General features: G+C 33.8%; 1 non-coding gene across 1 annotated transcript; it reads right to left on the bottom strand.

The window, feature by feature from the left end:
- Positions 1-7,477: 7,477 nt before the first annotated feature.
- LOC121224752 (small nucleolar RNA R71) lies at positions 7,478-7,584 on the bottom strand. The gene has a single exon (XR_005922497.1). It is a non-coding gene; the product is annotated as a small nucleolar RNA R71 (small nucleolar RNA).
- Positions 7,585-7,946: the final 362 nt, after the last annotated feature.

Consider the following 7,946-nt stretch of genomic DNA (forward strand, 5'->3'; position numbering starts at 1 on the left):
CCATTGGATAAATTTCCTAATTTTTAAATTTCTGGTGGGTTGTTTCAATTTTAAACACAATGCATCTAGCCTACTTTTCACACCATTTACATCAGATTAGAGAGCTATAAAATTTGTTTTCTTTGCATGGTTTTAAAGATCTATCATCAGAAAATAGATTCAACAAATTTCCTTATCAAAATACTCTCTCATTTCACCCGAAATTATTCACAAAATTAGCTAAAAATATTATGAAATTTCTCAATATTCTTGAATCAAGATTTTCAATCAAAGGATTTAGAACAAATCGAAGGTAATTATCATTTCTAAACTAATTTTTTTGATGATTAGAAGCATATTTACATGATTTTTTTATCAATGTCATCTTCTTCAAAAGCTTAAGGTGTTGTAATGTTGGATATTGAATTTTGAAAGGAAATCCACAAATCAATAGATGTTCCAACTCAAAATGGATCTATTAGAAGGTTTTTGATCTTATTTATCAAGATGAAACATGTTTTGTAAGGTAATTCAAAGAAATTCAAATTTCAATATCTTTATGAACTGATTTTCTAGATTTTTGTGAAATTGATTTAAATGTGAAATTGATGCTTAGTATATGTTTATTTGGTCTAGTATTGATGTTTGGAAGTGATTAGGAGGGCTGAAGTGATTGATTTTGTGAGGAATCGAGTTTTCGACTTGATGATACAAATCCGGTAAGGTAAATTTGAGTGAGAATTTCGTGTAGCCTAGTTGATGAAAATTTGTGTTTATTATATCTTTTGAAAGGTGGTAATATCTATTTTATCTCTGTTAAAGCTCTGAATCTTGAAGAGGATCGAGCTAATTGAAATTGAAGCTTGGATTTGCTTGGTTGATCACTTGGTTGTGGTTGAGTTAGTCGTGTGGTGAGTGCTATTAAAGGGAAATTTGGTAAATTGGCCCTCACTTATGCTTAATTGGATGATTAATTACTAGTTGGAAATATTTAATTGAGTTTTGGTTGGTTAATTTTGCAACATTATTGATATATACTTAAGTGATGAAATTTTTTGTTAAGTGTTGGTAAGTGAGCATCTAGTGATTTTATGTGCTTAATTTGATTGATTATAATGGTGAACTAAGCAAGCATGTTGGGGTTTTTGGTTCATGGTATGTTGATATTTCAATTGTTAAATGATCATTGATAATAAGTAATTTGTATGCTAGACTTAATGTGATGTTAAAATGGATATGTTACATGATTCACATATGCATTTTGGCACTTTAAGTTTAGCACATTATTGATTGAAATTATGTTATGATTGATTGATTATATTGAAATTATAGCATGGTGGATCCATTAGATATAGTTGGCATGCTATAGGATTTGTGAGTACTCACCAAATTGATATGTTATTTGTGTGCAATGAGGCTCTAGGTGGACTAATTTGGAGTAGATAAAGGAGTGTTGAGCTTGTGTCTCCACTCAACGGGATTGATTTGAGGCAATATAAGGGAGCGTGTGGCCTCGGGTAGCTTAATCCGAGACTAATTCTGATTTTGATTGGGAGTAAGCAGATCTGTTTATTCGATGTATGGTCACTCGATTAAGCCATGATTGTATATGCCAATATATATGTATGAAATGTTATATGCTAAATTGATGATTATATGTCATGATTATTTACGAGTTTTGGTACATGGTTGAGCATATGAGTTTGACCTATTATGGATTAATATTTGGACTGAAATTTTATATTTGAATGGTTTCGATTTAAGCATGATTTGGGTGATAAAGGAGTGTTGAGCTTGTGTCTCCACTCAACGGGATTGATTTGAGGCAATATAAGGGAGCGTGTGGCCTCGGGTAGCTTAATCTGAGACTAATTCTAATTTTGATTGGGAGCAAGCAGATCCGTTTATTCGATGTATGGTCACTCGATTAAGCCATGATTGTATATGCCAATATATATGTATGAAATGTTATATGCTAAATTGATGATTATATGTCATGATTATTTACAATTTTTGATACATGGTTGAGCATATAACTTTGAACTAATATGGATTAATATTTGGACTGAAATTTTATATTTGACGGGTTTCGATTTAAGCATGATTTGGGTGCTAATTTACTCGTCGTTTTATTAACATTTATTGAGCTTTTTAAGCTCACATTCGTGCAGTTAACAGGTGAGATTGAGGAGCTGAGGAGCCGAGCAAGAGAGTTCCAAGATATTAAGGCTCGGTAGAGATTTAGCTACACATTTTAAATATGTTATCGGGCATTGTGGAACTTCTGGGACTTAGTTTAATTTTAGTTGTAATTGGACTCGGACATTGGACATTTTTAATTTTAAATGGTTTTATAATATCATATATGCATGTTTGAGTTTGTTATTGAATAATTTACGGTGTATTGTTGCTGGTTAACATGATGATTGATAACACGGTGTATGAGGCATGATGTTTACACTAACCATTATTTAAATGAAGCTTCCATGGAGTGATTTACTAGCGACTAAGGTACGCCACTTGTTTGAATTAACCGGTGGGTGATATGCATGAAATTGAATGTTTAATTCTATTTAATTGAGGCTTAATTGGTATTAATAAATTCAATTGAAGGTGTATGAATATGTATGGTATTTAATTGTAGCTAAATCAGGTTTAATTGGCCATTAACATACTCAAAATTGGGTTTAAAATCGAATTTTTCACTTAAAAAAACTACAATGGACTTTTGGGGGTTTGAATTATAGTCTTTTTAAATTGGTTCTCTAGTCCGTTTAAATTACAAATTAGTCATGCAACTTGATAAGTCCAATTAGAGCCTTAAATGATAAGGAAACTTGATAAAATTTTAGGATTAGACTTGCAATTGATAATTTTTTTTAGAAACACACTCAATTTAATATTTGGGTATAATACTGATAGTTCAAAATTGTTATAATTTAGTCCTTAATGATAAAACTTGAATTAGACATAGAAAATAAACTCGGATTAAGCTAAAATTTTTAGGGCTTGTATAAATTGACTAAAATAGGGTTGGTAAATGTATAGATCTAAATTCGGGTTCGTTTGACCGTAGGTGGTAAAATGACAAAAATGCCCTTAGGTTAAATTACTTATAAAAAGTTTAAAATTGGTTCACAAATTGTTTCCGCATTAATAAATAACTAATAAATGTATAAGATTGAGGTGTTATAATATCGGGGTGTGTCTTGGGTGGTCATTAGTCGGAGAGTCACTTAGGTGGCTAATGTAATGCTTCGAATTCGGGTCAGCCCATCCAGATCGAGTTTGGGGTGTCACAAGATTTCTCTCCTCGCATCTTTTAAGTACCTTAGCCAAATTACTCAAGAAAACATTGTAAGTATTACCAAAAATAGAAAAATCATCCATGAAAACCTCAACAAAATTTTCTACCATATCAGTAAATATTGACATCATGCATCGCTAAAATATGGAAGGTCGTTACATAAACCAAAAGGCATTCACCTAAAAGCAAACGTAGTGTACAGACAAGTAAAAGTCATTGTGTGTTGGTCTTCCGGGGCTACAACTCTTTGATTATGTCCCAAATATCCATCTAAGAAATAATAATATTCGTTACCTGCTAGTCAATCCAACACCTAATCCATAAAAGAAAACGGAAAATGATCCTTTTGAGTGGCTTTGTTCAATTTTTTATAGTCAATACAAATTCTCCAACCTGTGATAGTTCTCATCGGGATTAACTCATTAAGTTCATTCTCGACAATCGTGATCCCACTTTTCTTTGGTACACATTATACCGGACTTACCTATAAACTATCTGAGATAGGGTAGATAATTCCTGCATCTAACCATTTGATCAATTCCTTTTGAACTATCTCTTTCATGATAGGGTTGAGTCTCTTTTGCCAAACAATTCTAGCTCTTTCACCCCTCCTCTAAAATAATTTTATGCATACAGAAAGAAGGGCTTATACCTTGAATATTAGTTATGGTCCAACCTGTCACCTTTTTAAATTTCTTTAAAACAATAATTAGTTGCTTCTCTTGTTGTTTTAATTCTATTGAAACAATCATAGGCAAAGTAGAAAAATTATCTAAATAAACATATTTTAAATGGGAAGGAAGTACCTTAAGTTCGAGTTTGGGAAATTCTTCAATTGACAATTCAGTTGCACAAACTCCCAAACTTCCAATTCTAGTGGTTCAAACCGTACTATTTGAACATAATCCCTCGAATTGGCTTCCATCAAAGCCATGTTTTCATTACCTATTTCATCTTCCAATTGCTTAGACCCTGAAGTGTTCTCTAATGGGTCTTCAAAATTGTTCTCCCATTCCATAGAAACTAAGGTTTCTAGCTCTTCCATCACTGAACATTGCTCCGCTCGATTGGGAAAATTAATTGCTTTAAGAAAATTAAATGTTACCTTATCGTCTTGAACTCTCATCGTGAGTTCTCCTTTTTGCACATCTATCAATGTTCTTCCCATGGCTAGGAAAGGTCTCCTTCAGATGATCGACACTTCTTTATCTGCTTCAAAATCTAAGACAATGAAATCAACATAAAAAATGAATTTATCGACTCTTACCAAAACATCCTCGATCTTTCCTTCGGGGTATGCTAAAGATCGATTCTTCAGTTGAAGTGTCATAGTCCTGGGTCTTACTTCACCTATTCCCAACAGTTTGAAAATACACTTGGGCATCAAGTTGATACTTGCTCTTAAGTTGCACAAAGCTTTACCACGGTAAGATTCTCTAATATTACAGGGTATAGTATAGCTTCCAGGGTCCTTTAGTTTTAGAGGAAGCTTGATCTGTAAGAACGCACTGCACTCCTTCGTTAAAGCGATAGTCTCATACTCACTAAGTCTTTTCTTCTTAGACAGGATGTCCTTCATGAACTTGACATAATTGGACATTTGCTCTAAAGCCTCCACCAATGGGATATTGATGTGAAATTGCTTTAGGATGTCCACAAATTTATTGAATTGCACCTCCTAATTCTTCTTATTTGGTTGGAACTTTGGGTTGAATCAAACAACTTTCCTGAAGAGATAAATCTGCATCTAAAGAATATGTTAGCTTATCAGAATTTACTAGATTAGATTTTACCTTATCAGATTTTGTAAGTTCTAGCTCTTCTGTGTAGGAGTTTCAATTGATGGTTGACTTTCCTCCTCAGTAGGTTCATCTTCAACTACAACTATCTTGGGCTCCAAAGTCTTACCACTTTGTAAGGCCACTACCTTGCAATGTTCCTTACCCAAATTTTTTAGATTTTTTGTATCACTTGCCAAGGTTCCTTACGGTTGATTGCGAAGCTTTGTAGCTAACTAACCCATTTGGTTCTCCAAATTTTTCAATGTTGCTGCTTGGCTTTGGATTAAGGCATCGTTCTTTGCCATGTGATAACTCTTGAAAAGATTTATAAGTCATACTTTTAGACTTAGTTCACTGCTTGTACTTAAGTAAAATTAGCTTCATTTTAGGTAATTGCATGATTATTTTTAGTTACTCGAGCATTGCATGTAAAGACTTCGGATGCTGATTACTTTAGTGCATCTGTACTTTTAATTATTGGTGGAAAGCTTTGTGGTGGTTGAATGACAGGTTTGAGGAAGAAAAATATCAAAGGATGGAGATTTTTCGAGGCATTATGAGAGATTGCCATGGCAATGCTGAGGAAGAAAATGACAAATACCCAATCATCAATTAGAGAATTCAACAATGGCCCTCACATGCACGAGTAATGGAAAATATCCACCTCAAAATTTGGGAAAAAGCAATCATTGGTTGACAACTTTTACCCTAAAGGAGGACCCAAGTATAAAAGAAAATGAAGGGAGGTCTACCAAAGAGAGAGCAAAAAGGTAACACTGATTGCAAATACAGAGCTTTAAGAGAGGCCTTTTTGTGTCAATGAGGGTAATTTGAGCTACTGGGAGCTTGGGTGAAGACATGCACCAATCACCAAGTTGGGGGAATTCGTGTTGTGAACCTAGATTTTTTCCACTACAATTTGTTCTAAATTTGTTAATTTAAACTATTATTTTAGGATGTTGATGATATTAAAATACTTGAATTTGCGTAGCCCAGTCATGAGCTAACTTAACACAGTTGGGGATTACTTCTGATGATGTTTTAACTCTGATGAATGTTTATGGATGAATATAATTCAATTTACTGTTTTACCCAAGGTTTATTTCTGTTTATATACTTAATAGGGTATTGATAAATGCTTGATAAGTTTGAAAGTAATTTAATATCGACAAAGTTAGGTTGCTTGGACCAATATTTAGTAATATAAGAGAGCGTTGAGTGAAATGTTGGTGTAAACTCTAGACATAGAGATTTACCTTATACGATTTAGAGGATTGTGCTTCAGTCATGGTTGCTAATTCTTAGCCTATAGATGTATAGTGTCTTAGGAGTGAGCAACTTTAGCTCTTGCTTTCGACAGAGGTAGACCGCATTAGTACCCAATCGAGCAGTAGTTTACTCATATTTTTGCCATGGCACTGTTTGTGAGTTATAACTAATTCATTTGTAATCCCAGCCTTCACAATCAATATTGTAATCTTGTTAGAATCCCGAGTGCTTTTATTTGCAATCTACAATAGTACATTTAATTACTTTCATTTTTAGTATATTAATTGCATTTTTATTTCTCAAAATATCATTCGATTAATTTATCTCTTCTACTTACTTGCAATAATTTTGATAAAGAAAACTAATCTAGTCCTTCTGGGAACGATACTCACTCATCAATTTATTACATGAATCAATGTGTATACTTGCATAATTCACACATCATATTCACGCGTAACAAGTTTTCGGTGCCATTGTAGGTGATTAGCGATTGACAACTTTAGTTTTTGTTATTGCAAGTTTTTTTTATTTTAGTTGTTAACTTGTTCTTTTTTCGTGATCACAACAGGTCTACTACTAGTTGTATGCGTAGAGACATTCTTGTTGAAGAACTCTATCCTTTAGATCTAGAAATTGAAAAAACCTTGCAAAGAAGGAGAAGATAAAAAAGAGCAATGAGTCAAGGTGGTAATAATCAACCTTGTTTGAATGAGCTACTTAATCCGAGAGCTGACAATGGTAATCCTAAGGTTGCTCAAATATTTGATAATTGGGATAGGCCAATTCGAGAGCATGTAGTTCCTATCTTAGATTATCTAAACCCTAGAATAGTCAAGCCACAAATTTAAGCCCCCCACTTTGAGCTGAAACATATAATGTTTCAGAAGTTGCAATCAATTCTCTAGTTTGATAGTTTTCCAACTGAAGATCCTAGATTGCACTTGAGACTTTTCTTGGAGATCTATGACTCCTTTAGACAGCAAGGTGACCCTAAAGATGCCTTAAAACTCAAGTTGTTCCCCTATTCTTTAAGAGATCATGCTAGAACATGGCTCAACACTTTGCCATCTGGAATCGTAGAATCATGGAATGATATTTGTCAAAGATCTTACTGCGGGATAACCCACCCAACATGAATGTTAAACTGAGAAATGACGTAACATCCTTCAGGCAACTAAAGGATAAAACACTGTATGAAGCATGGGAAAGGTTCAAAGATCTGCTTAGGAAATGTCCTATCCATGGATTTAAACATTTGACCCAAATAGAGATATTCTATAATGGTTTTAATGCACAAACACAGATGGTGGTTGATGCCTCAGCTAAAGTAACTCTATTGGACAAGTCCTGCAATGAAGCATACGACACTTTGGAGAGAATTGCCAATAACGATTATCAATACCCCACAACAAGAGCTGGAACTGGTAAGAGAGTAGCTGGATCATTTGAATTGGATATGATTATATCGCTTACTACTTAGCTATCTTCTTTAACCAACATGATAAATATCATGCAGAAACCTGGTGAGGTGAAAGAGTTAAAAGCAGCTGGGTTATCCTGTGTTTACTATGGCGAGGATCATGTGTTTGAAGAGTGTCCCTCGAACCCAA

The sequence above is a fragment of the Gossypium hirsutum genome, chromosome D12 (assembly GCF_007990345.1).
Source record: "Gossypium hirsutum isolate 1008001.06 chromosome D12, Gossypium_hirsutum_v2.1, whole genome shotgun sequence".
In the NCBI taxonomy this organism is placed as follows: domain Eukaryota; kingdom Viridiplantae; phylum Streptophyta; class Magnoliopsida; order Malvales; family Malvaceae; genus Gossypium; species Gossypium hirsutum.